The following is a 19,643-nucleotide window of genomic DNA, read 5'->3' as shown; positions in this document are numbered from 1 at the left end:
TATTAATATACCACGTTTTTTGAACAGACTCACAACTGTAAAATAATATCTCTGAGGCTCATCAAGATTTAAAACCACATGCATATTCCGAACTTCTTTCAGACAGACCTGAAAATTTATGATTGTGAGTTTTATAAAAATACCTGTAAGATCTCTTAAGATTGGTTAAAGGTAGTGTAGTAAAAAATTTGAGCCCAAAATTTCGTGTCGCCATGCGACTCTGACGGTTTTTGAAAATTTTACGTTCAAAAGCTATCTCATTTTTCAAAATTTTTTTCCAAAATATTTTTTTTTTCAATAACCCCAAGTGTCCTCTTCAAAACGAAACCAAGACCATTTCTGTATCTATCATAGTTTTCGAGATATTCAAAAAATAAAGTTGAGAAAGTAGAAAAATAGTAAAATTTTGGATTTTGAATAACTTTCGCAAAAAAATTCTCTAATTCTTTTTCTATTGGAAAATCTCAGTTTTATAGTAAAAGAAAAGTTTTGACCAAATTTCGTCCAAATGGGAAGAGGTTGATTCCAACTACTGGTCGATTTGACATGGAATGACCCATATACAATTCTATATAATTGTATACAAATATATACATTTGTACGTAATTTTATTATTTTTTTTTTTTGCATTTTTATATATAATTATATACGATTGTATATAATTGTATATAATTATATAAAAATTTTATATAATTATCCATTACTTCTATCCAATTGTATACAATTCATATATAACTGTATACAGTTATACAAAATCTTTTTTCATCAGCGAGTTGTAAATATACTTATCCCGGATAACCTTTGTAAAAATGTTATAATGAATAAAATAATTGAAATTGGCTTTGAAAAAATTACTCATTCAATTGAGTTTAACCAACAAAAAATTGTGAATGCTATAAAATTAATTGAGGTAAATGTTGTTGATGTTGAAGAGTTAAGAATTCATAATTCATCGACCATAGTAAAATGTAAGGTCTTCAGGCAGACTAGTATCACTGAAACTCCATACAAAGTAGAGTTGTAAGTAAGTTGGCTTCATATATTTGCTAATGAATATGTTAAAATGTAAAGAAATTTTAATAAAAAACCGATTCTTTCAGTTGAACGATGCAAGACACGTAATTTAAAGATCTTGCACGTGTATTTCTCAAGCATGTGGAAAATGTAAACATATTTACGCACTCATTGATTTTATAAATAAAGACACTAGTGAATCGAAGACTTCTGCTGAACAAAGTTGAGAAAAACCATTTAGTAGCCAGCTTGTAAAAGAAATTTTCGCAAAGCCATTGTTAATTACCGATGAGTTTATTCTAAAAAAAAAGTTATGGACCAATTCATGACGTCCAGTATTTTGAATTGGAAAAAATTAACTGCTCATTTCAACTGGTTTTGAAGTATGAGAAAGAGTATGCTATGAAGACTTTTGTTAGGGTATTAGTAGAAGAATTATGTGATGATGCAATAGTACAGAATAAAATAAGTCAGCGAGTGATTAATCTTTTAATTCAGAAGTCGAAGCAGAGTGGATTTTATTCATGTGATATAGTTTTTACAGACGTTAAACTTTATAATTATTATAATTTTCATGTTAAGTTGTATGATTATCAAATACTGAAGTTGTGTTTAAATACTGTAAAGCAGAGTGAATCGCAAGAGTGGTTTTCTTCTAGAAAGAATCGAAACAGTGCTTCTCAAAGAGTAACTAACAAAACTAACAAAAGAAAACAACGAAACCTTGGCTGAAAATCTAATAAACAGTAGAATAACATCAACAAAAGCAATAGAGTATGGGCTCAAAAATGAAAAAAAAAGCTATTGAAGCTATATGCTGGAATATGATGTCTATATCGTAATTATTGGCTTATTTGTTAAGTTATTCCAATCATGGCTGTGTGCCAGTGTTGATGATATTGTCACAAAAATGGTGAAGCAATTAAGGTCTTAGAAATCAAGTGTCCTGCTACGTGCTCGGCAAAACCTATTTTTGACGAAAAGAATGAAAAACTTAATGTTACTTATGTACAACTAGAACAAAATAGAGCTATTCTTAAAAAAAGTCATATTTATTACACTTAACGTCAAGTGCAAATGTATGTTGTTGGTTTAGATCTGTGATTTATTTATTTGGTCTCCAAAAGGTAGTTATGTAGTAACTATTAAAAGAGATGATCATTTTTTGGCCAGTCTTATTCCAAAGCTAAAATATTTTTATTTCCGTTATCATTTAAGAGTTTTAGTAGAAAGCGAGAAAGAAAATATTCCATAACTAATATCCAAAGTTAATATACATTAATATTTTCATTAGTTTTTTAATTAAATTCATAACGTGTGCTTAATTGCTGTGTGCTTTGTAATTTAAGGACTATTAATTGGTAAATACTTTGAAAGTTATTACAAATTGTATTAAAAATTATAAACGTGATATTAATATTAAATAAATTTTATAAATTTTTCATAACTGTTGTTTTTTAAAAATTATCTTCTCCTTCTATATCTTGATCAACTTTAATTATTGATGGTTGTAAGTTCCCTGATTAAAAACTCCGATTGAATCTGATTGAAACTCAATCAGAATTCCATCAGTTTCAATCGGAAACGAATTTTCAATCAGAAATATTCGGGAGCGTTTGAGGCCTCCGATTGAATTTCAATCAGATTCAATCGGAAAAAAATAATTTTTTTAAAATTATTTTCCGATTGAAACCGATTAAAACGGATTCAGAAAAATTCAATCAGTTTCAATAAGAAATTAATAATTTTAATTTTCGATTATTTTCCGATCGAATCTGATTAAATTCGATTGAAATATCTCAATCAGTTTCAATCAGATTCAATCGGAAAATAATAATTTTTTAAAAATTACTGTCCAATTGACACCGATTAAAACTGATTCAGAAAAATTCAATCAGTTTCAATCAGAAAATAATATTTTTAATTTTCGATTATTTTTCGATTGAATCTGATTAAATCCGATTGAAATATCTCAATCAGTATCAATCAGATTCAATCGGAAAATAATAATTTTTTTTAAATTATTTTCTGATTGAAACCGATTAAAACTGATCGAAAAAAATTCAATCAGATTCAATCGGAAAATAATAATTTATTTCTCGATTTTATCCCGATTGATCAATTTTTTATTTCTCTGTGTAGAATGGTCTAATTGATTTTAAACTATCTTCCTGATGAGCTAGATATATAGCTAAAGTCCTTAGTAAAAATGAAACGAGGCACTGGCTAGCGTCGCTAGAATCAATGCTAACGGTAGATGACAAACGAGGCGGCCTTCGTTTATTTTTAATAGGGGTGTGCGTATTATCTATGAGATACGAGTAGTTTAACATTAGACAGTATAAAAATTGTAAGCTTAATATAGTATAAATCCTTTTTACTCCAGAATGTTCTACTGACTATATCTTATAAACAGTGCACTTTAGCAATATCACCCTGTTTAGAACATCTCATAGATTCTCATACATTCCCATAGAGATTTTATGAGAATGAATGAGTTCTATGAGAAGTGCTATATGGTTAAGTATAAGGCCTTATACATACAGCTATAAGAATCTCTCGGATTTTTTCAGCAGGGAAGTACAATAAACAATTCCGTAGAGGACGAAATTTTCTAAAACATGGGTGCTATGCATCTTTTTCGTACGATGAGCCGTTTTTTAAGCTATTGCATAGCTTCTATCGCGGGCCTTGAGCGCGGGGACCGAATCCAGAAATTCCGTAACAAAAAAACCTCACGCTCCCCACTCCGACGGGCACGGAGGTGTGGCTTGAAGGCCGTGCATCGTCTAACATCATTTCAGTTCGGCAGTCTTCGACACGGCGTTGTGTGCGTGCGATTAGACGTATTGTACGACTCTACGAAACTCGCACGAATCGAGACGAGCTGCTCCAAAATCGGACGAATACATAAGCAGCTGTTTATGAGAAAGTATATAGGTGTATAGGTATTTATGTACAACAGTGAATAGCTGTACTTGAAAAATTGTGTATAAAGTGTTTTGAATATTAATGAACAAAGTGCATTCATTATTAATGAAGAAAGTCACGAAAAAATAGTGAAAGAAAATGAGTGAGTATTCTATATACATACATTTTATTATTATCACAAATGCAGTATTAATTTTGAATTGAAAATATAATACTGCTATAAAGATAACCTAAATTTTTGATATTAAAATGAACGATATTAAAAGTAGCCCTCTTTTATACACACAAACACACACACGCGTATAGTTTAAATTCTCAATTTAGATTCTCAATATGTATGTATATATATATATATATATATATATATAAATAAATTCATTCTTCATTATGTATATAACAGAAACCATCAAACCAAGCACGTGTACTATTCAGTACCTTTGTTTTTGGTGTATAGATAATGCACATGAATGCCGCGCAGAAAAAGTATATATGATATTATATCTATATAAATGTACATCGCGCGAAATTCGATAATCACTTCTTAATATTGTTATTTTTTTATAAATGAATAATTTTGTTTTGGTGTGTCATTACACTATTTATACCTAATTATTTATACCTATTATTTATACCTAGATATTTTCGTTTTATAGAGAAGAAAAGCGTAAAGAGCTAAAAAGAAAAAAACTAATGCACGTCAAAGGGCATATTATCAGCGTCAGAAAGATTTGAAGAAAAATGAAGAAATAATAAAAACAGTACCAAAATCAAATGCTGAACGTCAAAGGAAATTTCGTCAACATAATGCAGAAAAATCTTACATGGATATGTAATTTGATTTAATAATAATATTTTTGATTTATTTATTTAAAAACAAATTCTAATATATGCTTCAATATTATTTAATTTAACGATTTCATCATTTTTTTTATAGAAAAAGACGAAAATTGTGCAGTAATGAAGTTTCAATGATAAATATTCGTGAATAACCAACAGCTACTGTAAGATAATAAAACCCACATGTAATGTAAAATAATAAAAATATTAAACAATTTTAACTTTTTATTTATTTAATAAAAGAAAAATTTGTTTTCTTATCGGTCACCACGCTCAAAAAGTGTAACTTGAATTAATATCAAAGAAAAAGAAATACTGCATAAATAAAATAAATAAATAATTATAATTGCATAAGTTGATACAAAATGCTATGCAATAGCTTTACCGCGGCAGTCCCCAAGTGCCACACGTCTTTTTTTTTTTTTTTTCACTATTAACAAAATTATATGAAACAAGTGAAAAATAGACTTTCGGAGCAGATAGAATCGACATAGATCGAGTTAGAGCATTTTGTTTTATAGACTTTCAAATTCAACAAATTCTCTGCAAATTAAAACTGGATTCAAAACGATAGCTTAAAATTTGGCTAAGTTATAGAAATTTAAAAAAAGTGTTATTCAATTAACATACTTTTTAAATGGAAAAATTTGATACTCGAGAGAAAGTACTTTAAATTAAATTTAAGAGCTGAAATTTTCAGGGAATTTTTTTCTCAATATAAACAACAAAATTTTCTTGTGTCGGCTAGAAAAAAAAACTTCGTTTCAAATGAAGCGGATTCAATTAGAAAATAATAATTCATTTATCGATTATTTTTCGATTGAATCCGATTAAATCCGACAGAAAATTTTCAGTTTAAATCAGATTCAATCAGAAAATCATAATTAATTTATCGAATATTTTCTGATTAAATTTAACAGACAATTTTCAATCAGTTTCAATCGGATTCAATCGCAAAATAACAATTCAGATAGTATTGATAATTATTAAAATTTGGGCAGATATGAATTTCATTTATCATTAATTCAGCAATTTTCAAAATATCCGAGTATAGAATTTTATCTGTCTTTCCAATTTAATCAATTTTATAAAAAGTTAAAACAAGCATTTTTCAGGATTATATAAAAACTTTTTTTTAAAAAACTGTACTGATTAAGTTTAAAACTATCACGAAAATAAAAGGAAACATCAATAAAAAATTATATATATAGTAAGTTGCTTAAAAAAAAAAATTTTTTTTTTTGGTATCCAAAAATTGAAAGTCTACCTAAAAATAAAAATTTCAGTACCAATTTAAGCTCTTAATAATAATACTACGGTTTGCGTCAATCAATTTTTCTATTTTCTATTTAAATAACACGGGAAAAAAACTTTTTAATTTTTAGAATTTTCTAACTTACAAGCCAATTAACGAATTATTATGCACGATAGATAGTTTCGTAGGATATTGAATGCTCTACAACAAAAGTCTCATCATTTTTTGATAAATCTAACTGTTCAAAAGTTATTTGAGCTTAAAGTCAAATTTATAGAAAATTTGTAGATCTTCTTACTTTTCCGGCGAAACTATCAGTTTTATCAGAAAATCTCATAGAAACTTTTTTGTAGGTAATTTCATTTCTCAAAAATTATTATGAATAAAGTTTTTCAAAATTTCGCTTTTTTTTCTAGTTATTTTCATTTCAATTAATAAATATAAATTTTTGCTATATAAAGTTATAAATAAATTCAAATATTGTTATACATGTAATATTGTGCGTGTGGGTGTATGTGTATATGCTCCCACACATAGGCCTGCATCGGGGTGGGCTTTTACCACTTCCCTAACGGAAAATCCTAGGGAAAGGGAAAGGACCCAAAGAAATTGTGCTCCGATTGGACACAGTTTTCCCCCAAACAATAGACAAAATAGGTCAAAGTAAAACACATAAAAAGGGCCGCAAAATCTAAAATAGGCAGAGTTTTTTTTTTTTGGAGTAGCAGTTTCTCAGTCACAGAGTTTCAGTCTCAGTTCTCAGTCCTGGGTCAGTAAGGATGAGAAAATTTAAGTACAAGTGTTCTCGCACTTTACACTAGTTCCGTACTAGTTTTTCATTTACAAGTGTTCTCACACTTCTACATTAGTTCCGTACTAGCTTTTGTTTTTATATACAAGTGTTCTCACACTTTATTATTTATTTTTATTTAATTGTACAAGTGTCCTCACACTTTATTTTATTAATTATATTAGTAGTGTTCAGTAAATATTGTGTCAGTCAGTTTAGAAATATCAAGTTAACGCCGAAATCAATTGTAATCACGAATAATACAGTAAACTCAGTGTAAACCAGAAATATACTCAAATCTCCACAACTTCAGGTACTGTAATCTCTAAGTTTATGTATGCCAAAATATAGAAACACTTCCAACACACCGAAAGATTATAAAAAAATGTATTGTATCCAAAATTCTATAGTCCTCTCTAGTATTTAAAATGAATTTCATCGTAACCATTTTATTGTAAATTAGAGTCGGCTGACTAGCCACCTAATACTTTTGATATCAAGTTATTGTATTCACATCATCAAAATTTTCAATTGTATAATATATAGTAGTTAAATTCGTATATTCAACATCTTTCATTTCATAATAAACCTTCCAGATAATTACCCGGTCTATTGGTCGAAAGACTTGGGCCGAAAATAATAATAATAATAACTTGTCCAACATCACAGTACAAGCTACTAGTTGGACATAACACCGGGAATCGGTATTTTGATTAATTTACAATTGAAACCTTCCGGAAATATCTGATTAAATCCGATTGAAACTGATTGAAAGTCAATCAGAAATTTCCGATTGACTTTTAATCAGTTTTAATTGGAATCATTCGGAAGTTTCCGATTGAATCCGATTGAAACTGATTATAAGTCAATCGGAAATTTCTGATTAAATCTGATAAGACGTTTTCAATCAGTTTCAATCGGAGTTTTTAATCAGGGTTAACTAAAACGCAGCTCATAATAATTGATCTGCTCTGAACGTTTTATTACATAGAAAGGGTGGCATAGCCATTAATATTCCTTTCTCATTTTCATCGGAATGCCACCCTAACCATCAAAATCGGTTCATTTGTTTGAGAGAAGCCGTTGTCGAAAGAATTACAAAAAACTTTTTGTTTTAATTTTTTTGAAATTTCTCAAAAACAACTTGATAAATTAATTTCAAAATCTGATCAGCTCTAAAACTCGTTGATTTCCACCTCAACGGTCTCAATCAGTTAATTCGTTCAAGAGATATCGTTGGAGCAAAAATGGTAAAAAACCTTTTTTTTCGAAAACAAAGGCACACCAAAGTATTTTCGAGCTCGAAGAGCTCGAAAATTTTTCCTCAACAATGTTTTCGAGCTCAAGGAGCTCAAAAACAGCGGGAAGTTTTGGGGCTGGCCCGCAAGGTCAACTGATAGATCGGCTTTTTTGTACTTACTTCTAATGGATGTTAAAAACAAAGAAATTTTTTCTTTTTTAAATGATGAGAGAATCTTGTAGGATATTTATTCAAGTTTCTAACGCAACCCTCAAATCTATTTTGGGATCATTGGTACCTGAAATATCGATTATCAAAGCCAAAAGGATTATTTTTTGTTTGAAGGCTGATATCTTTGCGACAAATCGTCCTCCAAGGTTGAAAAAAAGCCAAATTGAAGCTGTATAAATTTGCTAAACAACCTATGCATTGGTTTAGTTGAAAAAGTTTTTCCACGTTCCGTGGGCTCTTCGGAAAAAAAAAAATTTTGAAATTTTTTGTCTCGCGGTATTTCTCATGTTTGCGCAATAATCGGAGCTCTCAAAAAATGTTAATGAAAATGCACCGAAACTCGAGATTTCAAGCTATAAAATGCTTTTTTTTTAAATCTCGCTACCATTATTTTTTACAAAATTACAGCATTCCAAAAATCACTAAAAATTTTATAAAATTTTTCTGTTCCTTCAATTTGTTGCGTTAGTGGTATAATAGGGTACTTCGTTTCCGGCGAAAGTATTTTTTTCGTTGCTCATCAAGCAAAATATTGTTTTTTATGCTAAAACAAAAATCTCTGCTAAGTTTGAGCTCTTAATTCCAATCCTAAGTACTTTCCATTTGATTTACAAGATTTTTCATTAAAAATACACGTAAATTAAATTACTTTTTTTTTAACTTTCTAATACTCAGCTGAGTTTTATGATATCGACGCGGTTTTAGTCGCAAATTGTAATGCATTTGGTGTTCTTCAAAAGTGCCCGTAGTTACTTAGCTGTAATTCCAGCTGTTGCACTTGTGTCCGCTGCGGAAGTCATTTTTCCTATGAAATTGGCCTTTATTGGCTTGCAGAACGTAAATCAACATATGCACACCAAAAATTTTAATAGAAATTTAATAGAAAATTTTAATTCCTTCATAAAAAGCCCCATGAGTCAAGTTGCTAAAATCCATAGTTTCCAGGTTATAGGAATTTTAATAATTTGAAAAATATAATATTGAAAAAAAAAGTGACAATCGATATTTTATTTTTTAAATTATTAAAATCACTATAACCCGGAAACTATGGATTTTAGCAACTTGACTCATGGGGCTTTTTATGAAGGAATTAAAATTTTCTATTAAATTTCTATTAAAATTTTTGGTGTGCATATGTTGATTTACGTTCTGCAAGCCAATAAAGGCCAATTTCATAGGAAAAATGACTTCCGCAGCGGACACAAGTGCAACAGCTGGAATTACAGCTAAGTAACTACGGGCACTTTTGAAGAACACCAAATGCATTACAATTTGCGACTAAAACCGCGTCGATATCATAAAACTCAGCTGAGTATTAGAAAGTTAAAAAAAAGTAATTTGATTTACATGTATTTTAAATGGGAAATCTTGGAAATCAAATGGAAAGAACTTACGATTGGAACTAAGAGCTCAAGCTTGGCAGGGATTTTTGTTTTAACATAAAAAACAATATTTTGCTAGTGCATAATCTTATACGGATCATAATATAATTTTTTTTAACCGGGTAGGTATTTGAAATTTCCAAAATTTAGGAGAAAAATCATCTTTTGTTGCATAGAGACTATATAAGGAGCACGAACTCAAACGGGAGAATTATCAGAATCTGCCCACTATGGAGACTAGAGTAGAGGAGCCCAAACTTGGGCTATCGCGTAACATGGGAAAGAACTCACCGTGAAGTAGTTCTACAGTCCTCTGTAGATGTCTCTGTACGAGGATTAGGGGGGCTCGAATTTAGTATGAAAGGGAAGTAAGGACTGCCTTTTTAATGAAATAGAGGGGAGAATTTTTTAACAGGGTCGTTGCAGCAAACTACAGTCAGTTGAGGCAAAAATTGCCTGTTTGACGGGTGATCTGTAGCAATTTAGTTGCTACTCTAGTCTCCATGCTGCCCACTAAAATCGTACATGTTAGGTTTCATTTTTTCACCACTAGCGTCGCTAATATTCCTTTTGTATTGGCGTGAATATAGTATTGTAAATACATGTGAAGTGAGCTAGTAAATATTTTAACCGCAATTTTCGTAAGTAAATAATAACGAATGTGTCTAAAAATCTCATGAAATATTTTTAATAATTTTGGAAGTTCTATTTTTATAAAAAAATAAAAAATGGGAAGAGTATGTGCTGTTAAACATTGTAATATTGGAAGTGCGGCTGATAAAAAAAAGACGGAGTAAATTAAATCTAAAAAGCCCAGGATTTTTTAAGGCACCACAAGTAAGTAAGAATGCTAAAAGATAAATAGAATAAAAAATAGTAATTTATCTATCGAGTGCGATCGTGTTTAAGACGCGAGGTGTGAAGATTGGTGCCCGAGCCGAAGGCCAGGGTACCAACACACGAGCGTCTTAGACTCGATTGTACTAGATAAATACATTAGTTTTTGTGACAGATATTTGAAATGTACTACAGTTAGTGCCTATAAATGGCAGGTTATAAATCCGCGTTTATTTATTTGGTACGATTGTTTTGAGAATTTTTTGAAAATGAAAGAGAAGTCGGTAAGTGTACGAATTAATATGGTGATAAATGTTGTCACACGATGGCTCGTTGAGTTATTTTGATATTTTTTGGTCGTTTCCTATCGCACATGTAGCCAAAAAATATTTTTTGATCCGTTGATGACGTCACTATTAGAACGATTAAGTATCTTTTTTACCAGCTATCTTATGTAATACTTTCAGCTGCCGGTTATAAACGCTAAATATCATACATTTCAAGTGTCTGTCACAAAAAATTATTTTAAGTAAATAAAAATTATTTTCTCTTATCGTATCGGTAAAACAATATATAATTTTGCTATTTATTAAAAAAAAATGAATTTTTTTTTTATTCTTTAATGAGTTAAAACCTTGAATGCAATTTAATTTTATTTGTTATGTTATGTCAGAAATCGACATAAATTATGTTTTTGTGGGTATTTGGCCCAAGCTGAAGCCTATAGACCGGGAACCCCAGAGATCTCTTATTAAGGAGGATAGGTTTATTTTTTAAAAATCATAATACGATCTTTAAATTTTAATTTTTATCTCTATTGTTAACTCAATTACAAAGTTGTTGAGATTGAAAGATTATTCTGTAATAACACTGTTTGAGATAAGGACAAGATCGTTGTCAGTTATACAATTTTCAATACGTTATTCAAAGGGGGGGGGGGGGGGGGGGAGGGCTAAAAATCGAATTTTTTTTTCCATATTCTTATAGCTACACATTTTAAGAATATTGTCTCCAAATTTGAAGTCGATCAGAGCAAAAATCTTAAAGTTATTAACTAATCGGTCTTCTCAGAAACTAGAGGCTGAAGACATCGAAACTGCTGCAGGAACTCTACTTTATGGAGCTGGAATCGATGATTCAGTGTAAGTTAAAAAAAAAAAAAATTTTTGTTTTTTTTTATTTTTTTAGCATCTAAAATTTTAAACTCATTTTTCTCGAAACTACTTTTTCAAAGTCCGTGAGCACTGCTATTTTAAAACTACATTACCGATTCATTTTAAACTTAGTACACACTTTCTACATATAAAAAATCTTTCCCCAACGTTGAGTTTTAAAATATTTCTTTACATGAAGGGGGTTTCCCACCCTCAAAATGACGCGAATTTTCATAAAAAAATGATAGTTTTTATTTAAAATGACCACAAAAAATGAAGAAATGAAAAAAAAAATTATCAGGGAACGCTGGGAGGAGGTTTTAATAATGCTTTGATTAAATTTCAATGTTTTTTTTTTTTTTTTTTTTTTGAGATAATTTCCAGCTGAGATACACTGCTCACCACAAATCATGTTTTTTTAAAGACGTTCTGGAAAAAGCTCCATTACCGGCTTGTTTGCAAATACTATTACCTAAAAAAATTATCTAATGTTGTTGAATATAAACTTACTAATGTTCAAAAGGTTTTAATAAAGTGGCTCAATCTATACGCCAAAAAAAAATTCATGAAAAAAGCGTTTTTTTTCACGTTTTGGCCCCCTTCACCCTTAAATCAGTTCTTCACACTTAATAATAAAAACATTAGGTGGCTAACAGCCGACTCTAATTACACAATTGAAAAATTATATTTACTATTTTGATTTTACATTAAATATGTTCGAATTTTAATTTTTTAATTCGGATCTTACTAAACTGAACATTTCAAAATTTTACTTAATACTTAATTTTTAAATAACACGTGTTCGAATTTTAATTTTATAATTCATGTATTACTAAACTAAATGTTTTTAATTTTATTTAATATTTTAATTATACCTGGTTTTCCTGAGTGAATACATGATGAAGTACTTATACTAACACTTTTCCTTTTTTTTTCTTCATTGTAAAAAAGAACTTATTCACACTTTGATGATTGCAGCCAGAAGAGAGCGAGATTTTTCTTTTTTCTCGGGCCTAAAATTTTCTTATCTGCTCCTCCATATTCGTCACCTTAGTCGGCGCACGCATTATTCTCCCCACTAAGATTTTCCTTAACAGATATTTTGCTGTTCGTGTGGCTCATTGTATGTTATAAAATTTTATGAATAAAAGAAAATTGTTTTGAAAATTACAAAAATTAATCGGACGTATAAGGTTACATTTTTAGAAAATTATAAAAAAGAAATTGATGGACAAATAAAGTCAGTCAATGATTTTATTGATTTAATCGAATGTTTAAAATCTATGGAACAAAAAAAATTATGCACTGGAACTGGATTTGATGAAAAAAGGTATTCTATGGAATTGAATCGTTTTCGTAATTACTTTATAAAGTACAAGGATATTGAAATATCGAAGAAGTTAATATGAACTAAATAAATAATTGGTCAATTTTTTAAAACTAGTTATTCATTAAAATGTCATGCTGACGTGACTGACAAATACAATCGTTGCCAAGCTTGTCCGAGATGTCAGAATGTCAAAAACTACGTTTAAATTTACAAAAAGTAGAAAAAGTTCGAATCCTTAATACTGAGAACAAAATGAAAAGAAAAACTTCTAAAGCTACCAATTGAGGACTGTAAAAAACCAAAACGTATTCAATAACAGGTATAATTAATTTTTTAGTCAGTTTTTTTTACAAAAAGTTATTATTATCGTTGTAATTTACTCAATAATTTATTTCTCATTCTTACACAGAATCCAAACTTAAAATTATCATTGATATTGAGTATTTTTCAACTGCTACGTTGATAATAACGTTTTTTATTATTACTGAAAATTGTTCATTTTTTTTGTTAATAAGTTTTTTTAATTATTTCAGCTGCAATTATCTGCATTAAAATTACGTAGTATTCAAAGAAAAACAAAAACTGTGTACGAAGGCCAATTTAATAAAAAACTTTCTTTGCTCCCAAAACAACAACAACAAATAACAGTGAGAATGTGCTTTGAAAACTCCCAAAAGAAGGGTCCAACTGCCAGAAGGTATGAAATTGAATGGATTTTCGAATGTCTTCTCATACGAATGAAAAGCACTCTTACGTACAATATGATACGAGCAAGAAATATAATTCCTCTACCAACTATTGACACGTTATCGAAGTATATACAAAAAATTAGTTCGTCAATTTTTGGATTTTTACCTGAAACGTTTGAAATCCTACGGAAAAAAGGAGAATCAATGGCACCTGAAGATAAAATTGGCCAAATATCAGCCGATGAGGTTAAACTTATGGAAAATATTGAGTTCAATAGAAAAAAATAGCTGAGTATACCGGTTTTGTTGATTTTGGAAAGTATACATTCGAATCTGATAGTGACGTTCCTGGAGATCACGCTCTCGTTTTTATGTTTGTACCGTATCGGAGAACTTCTGCTCAATTTTTAGGATGCTTTGTCACTAAAAATTCTATAACTAGTGAAGTTCTTCATAAGTTATTTTTAGAATGCATTATACTTGTAGAAAATTCTGGTTTTCGTGTGAATTCTCTAGTAACTGACGCTGCTCAATGGAATAGAGAAGTTTGGAAGAAATTAGGAATTGACACAAGTAACATCAGTTGTGAACATCCGTGTGACTCTAGCCGCAGATTATATAAGATATCAGACTTCCCACATTTAGTAAAATGTTTTCGAAACGGATTGGTTGAATTAGATAAATTTAAGGTAATTATTGAATTCATTTTTCCATTAATTTAGCATAGAGCTTTTACATGAAAAGCTAAATAGTTTCTAACTAAGTTACATAAATAACGTTGAAAAGCTGTCTTATATGTGATAACTAGTGAGGTTTAAAATAATGCATGTCCAATTTTTAATGATTATTTATATTCCAATAATTAAAGTAATGTTATTTTCTAATAGACACCTGTAGGAGTAGTCAAAAAAAAATAATAGGAATTTCTTTTGCTGGTAGAGCAATATGAAAAACCTAATTCGACAATGGCTTACAAACTGACACCTGCTCATTTAGATCCTAAACTCTATCAAAAAATGTCTGTTCCAATGGCTTATCAGGTATGACGATAATTTTTTAATGGCTTTGGATCATACTGAATAAATTGTAATATTAAAAGTTGTAGGGGAGAGTGGGGTCAATTGAACCACGGGGCAATTGAACCAGTAAGCTTAAAAAATCGAAAAAAATATAAAAATAGGTCGTCCTCATGGAATTATATTTCAATACACTAAACCTCAGTCTGACCAAAATTTTGAACCAATATGATGATTTAATTTTAAAAAATTCAAGTTTTTGTGTTTTTAGGTATCTAATCTTTGATTTCAGCTCTTGGCAAATTGTTTAATAATTTTTTAATCTATAAGATAAAAATGAATCGCAAAATGTGTTGGTAAGCGCATAACTCAACAACGCCTGGACCAATTTAGCCAATTCTTTTTTTAAAATGTTCGTTGAAGTCCAAGGATGGTTCTTACGGCGAGAAAAAATCGAATAATTGTCGGGAAAACCCTAAAAACAGCCCTTTTCTTTTTCACATACAAACGTTTTCTAACTAAAACGTAGAATCAATTTGAGCTTTATTGCTATTATATAAAGTTCATATTAAATTACAAGCACTCACTGTTATCTAAGAAATGTAGATGTGTTCCTAACGTCAAAAAGTAAATTTACACTTTCTTACCGCTATACAAAGTTTAAATTCAATCATATCTATCAAAATAGTGTGCGTGTGTGCGTTGGAGCACAGAATACGTCGTTGGAGGATTTAATGTCGCGTTCCGAAACTAAAAAAAAGTGATCGCGAACCCGACCAAATTGAATAGTCACAAAACATAATAATAACAACTTGGTCGGCTTCGCGACATTATTTCTTTTGTTTCACTTTCGGCAGGCGACAAAAAAAAATAATTATTAATAAAATTATTATTTATAAATTAATTAGTAATAATTTTACTGTGGAAGAAAATTTTGATGATAGTTGTGTGTCAGATAATTATTAACAGTCAATTCCGAGCATGCTATTATTTTAAGACATTTTTCTTAAAAATAAAGTGGAATATGAAATTTAAAAAATCTATAAAAAAAATAAATCCCATCGTTGTCCCATTATGAGCATAGCTGGAAAAGTTGTAGAATAGGTGACAGTTTGCTGTGAAAAAATTATGAGGGAAATCGATCAGTACGTGTTTTTTGTAAATCGACAGTTTATACTTAAAAGTTAAAATTTCAACAGAAGCGTGATTCAAAAATTTTTTTGATATTTTTTATCGAAAAGAAATCTAAAAACAATCATTTTTTGACTCTTTAAAAATTTTGTTTAACCCTTTTTTCACGAAGTTACAGGCATTTGATAGAAAAATCTCTTCATTTTTTAAAATTCGATATTTCGAAAACGGTTGGAGGAAAAAATTTGAAAAAAATCATGAAGGCCTCTTTCAACCTATGCTGGAAGATAAAAAAAATCAGAGGTTCAAAATAACTTATTGAGCCACACCGTCCATCGTATGGTATTACACCAATTTAATATATAGTGGAAACCTAAATCATGCAAACCTTCTCAATAAGACAATTTATAGATAAATTGAGAAAAATATAGATAGCCCGAACTGGGAATCGAACTCAGACCATGTCGGTATCGCACCGAGTGCTCTACCAGTTGAGCTATCCGGCACTATACTATATTCCGTTCAATTTGATCTATAACTTATTGAGCCACACCATCCATCGTACGGTAATACATCAATTTTATATAGTGGGAACTTAAACAGAGTTGATTTTTTTGTTTTGCTCTACAATCGATTGAGGCAGTACGAAGTCTGCCGGGTCAGCTAGTTTTCAAATGAAATCTTAAAATTTTTTTTATAATACCTTCTTACATATATTAGTCATAAATTTCTAGCTTTACTTCTAGCAAAATAGTTCTTGGATATTTTTTTTTTAAACTAATTATTTCAATAAAATTATATGGGGTCAATTGAACCAGTACTCTCGGGGACGGTTGAACCACACGAATCACACTGTGAGCATCAGACATGCGCGCGCATCTTGACCAAATGTGAAAACAAGCTAAACTAACCAAGAAAAAAAATAATTATATTGACAGAAGTTTTTAAAGTGATTGTTTTAACATATAATGTTATATAAAATAATAAATATTATTAGAAGTGTTGTAATTTTAGTTTTAAGCTGTAATGAATAGTAAATTATCCATTAAAGTCATTCGTTTGTGGTTCTAATACTCTTGGTTCAATTGCCCCCACAAAGGGGACGATTGAACCATTTGATGCAGTTGTACAATTTCGTATTTATTGACAATTTTTATCATTTGTCAAGTTATGTGCTTACGAGAAATGATAGTCTATATAATAAATTTTAATTTCGTCAAAAAAAAAATATCTTTTTGCTTTTATTCACATAAAAAAAAAATGTCAAAGTATTTTTGGTTCAATTGACCCTACTCTCCCCTACTCGTTCGTTGTGCAATGACGATTTTTAATGAGAAAATAGAAACAAAAAATTTGAAAGCTCAGAATCAATTGAGAAATTTATCAAAATAATTGATGATGGCATTCAAGCTATGACTTCGCACGATGCTAAGAGCTCACTATACTTTAAGGATACTTGTGAACAAAAAAAGGTAATGAAGAATATAACTTAAATGATAGAATTAATTACAAATTTTCATATGGCAATAGTATTTACTGTGAATACTTTAATACAAGAGTTTTTGTATAAAATTTTTCTTTTTCTAAAAAAGAATTATCCTGCATAATTTATTAAGCTCATGTTATCAAAAATTAACTTTTTTTAAGGTTCACTTAGAATTCATCTTTATTTACAGATCGAGGTAACAGACTCAGTACCTGATCAGGAAACTAGTACTTGATCACTCCATGTATTTGTATAGATATATTTAGTAAAATTTGGTAAATATAGATGTACAAATACATGGAGTGAGCAGGTACTAGCCCCCTAATCAGGTACTGGGTCTCTTACCTTACGAAATATCTGTATTATTTCTTACTTGAAAAAAAAAAAAAATTGATTATATTTTTTTATCTAATCACTAATTTGCTTCATTATATCTTTCGGGTTTAAAATATCAATTTTTTTAATAAAAAAAAATATAAAATAAAAGGTTTTAAAAAATTCTGGAGCCAATGATTAAATATTTTAATATACTTACTATACTTATAATACAGAGAAAGATAAAAATTCTTCATTGAAGAAGTTATTTTCTTGACTCAAGAAAATATTTAGGAAAACGAAAATAATTTTGGTTGAAGTAAAATTTTCTTGAGTCTCCGTAAAATATTTTCTTGCTCCAAAGCAACCTAGGATTTTCTGAAAAGTTTCTTGTTTCAAGTAAATCATTTTTTCTGTGTATTGCAATTAATACAATAGATATAAATATTGAAAATATTTGGAAACGCTTTAATTTTCTTTCAGGTATTATTTCGCTTTCAAATTGAGTTTATATTTTTTGAAATTTATATTTTACGCTTTTGTGCCTCCTTATTCAATCTTGAATAAGTATTACTAATTTCTCATTTGCTTTTCAATTAAACCCTAACTTAAGATAACAAATCATAATTAAATATTAAATTTAATTTAATTTCAATGATTTACAGAATGATTACACAACTGACAATGGATTCAATCATTTAAATCGTATGTTGCCTTCGGTCAATACTGTATCACTGAGTCATCGACATCATCACAAATTGATTGAATCAATAAAAAATATTATTCCTATTTTCAGTGGATTTGCAAATTTTTGTTAATGGATAAAGAGTTAAAGAAATCAAATCGTATGAGAATAATAATAATACAAAAATCACCCATGATCGATGCTGGCACGAGATGATAAATTAAGAACAACATTAACAATTAATTTTTCATATTATCGCAACACTTTTAAACGCTTTGTGAAACTTCTATGCATACTATTGGTTATCAATGCTTTCAATTGTTACTTCTATTGAACACTTTCCAAAATTTTTTTATCTATGTATTCTTCCCATTAATAATTATTTTCCTTTTTTCTAAAACACAGACAATTTTGACTTTACTGAAGTTTTTAGAAGATTGGGAAAAAATGTTTACTAACACAAAAACTCCCAAAGTGTCTATCCTGGAAAACTCAATTTCAGAAAATTTAGTTTAAAAGGGAGTGACTCCAAATAACTCCAATCCTAAAAATGCAGATGAAAAAAGCGACTCCAATAATTTCCGCTCAAAAAAACTAACGCTCAAAGAAAGCGATTCCAAAAAAATCTATAACTCCAAAAAACTTTAAAACTCCAAAAAACTCTACAACGAAAAATTCTACACCAAACAATTCAGTCTCAAAAGTAACAACTCCACAAAATTTGACTCTTAAAAATCCAGTATTAAGAAAATCAATTCCGAGAAGCTCTACTCCAAAAAACTCAATATCAAACAAGGTGACTCCAAAATCCAAATCAAAAAAAAATTTTCCTGTATCTTCTAGCTCTACATCGAGTTTTAAATTACACAGGAAAAAATGATTCCTTGGCGCCAAAAATTTTTTCTTGTTCTAAGAAAATTTTTACTTGACCCAAGAAATTTTTTGTATTATAAAATTTTCTTGGGGTGAGAAAAAATTTTCTTGTAACAAGAAAAAAAATTTTTAGGCGAGCAAAAAATTCCTGAGCCAAGAAAAATTTTTGTCTTCAATTTATAATACAAAATATTTCTTACGCCAAGAAATTCTTTTTTTCTGTGTAACATGACGAAAATCTTGAGGTAATAGTCTAAAAAATTCTATCTATTAAATGCTCACATTTTTATTATTACAATTATTAATATTATTATTTCTTCATAGAGATTGTTTTCAGTTATGAGATACTGTTGTGGTGCCAATGATCATCCAACTCCCCAGCAGTTTTGGTCAAATTTTTCGTTTCTATTGCTGCAATGCTATGATCAAACTTCCAAAAGGTTCAAA

General features: G+C 29.4%; 1 protein-coding gene and 1 long non-coding RNA gene across 7 annotated transcripts in view; one reads left to right on the top strand and one right to left on the bottom strand.

Annotated features, from left to right (window-relative positions):
• Positions 1 to 19,643, bottom strand: part of LOC103576136 (uncharacterized) — a 50,048-nt gene that overhangs the window by 23,545 nt on the left and 6,860 nt on the right. The gene's annotated exons all lie outside the window — the stretch shown is intronic.
• LOC103575619 (uncharacterized) lies at positions 3,844 to 5,019 on the top strand. The gene is made up of 3 exons (XR_001345235.2): positions 3,844 to 4,087; positions 4,599 to 4,774; positions 4,880 to 5,019. It is a non-coding gene; the product is annotated as an uncharacterized LOC103575619 (long non-coding RNA).

This window comes from Microplitis demolitor, chromosome 2 (genome assembly GCF_026212275.2).
Source record: "Microplitis demolitor isolate Queensland-Clemson2020A chromosome 2, iyMicDemo2.1a, whole genome shotgun sequence".
NCBI lineage: Eukaryota > Metazoa > Arthropoda > Insecta > Hymenoptera > Braconidae > Microplitis > Microplitis demolitor.
Note: the sequence above shows the minus strand (reverse complement) of the source record. Positions and strands in the feature narration are given on the sequence as shown.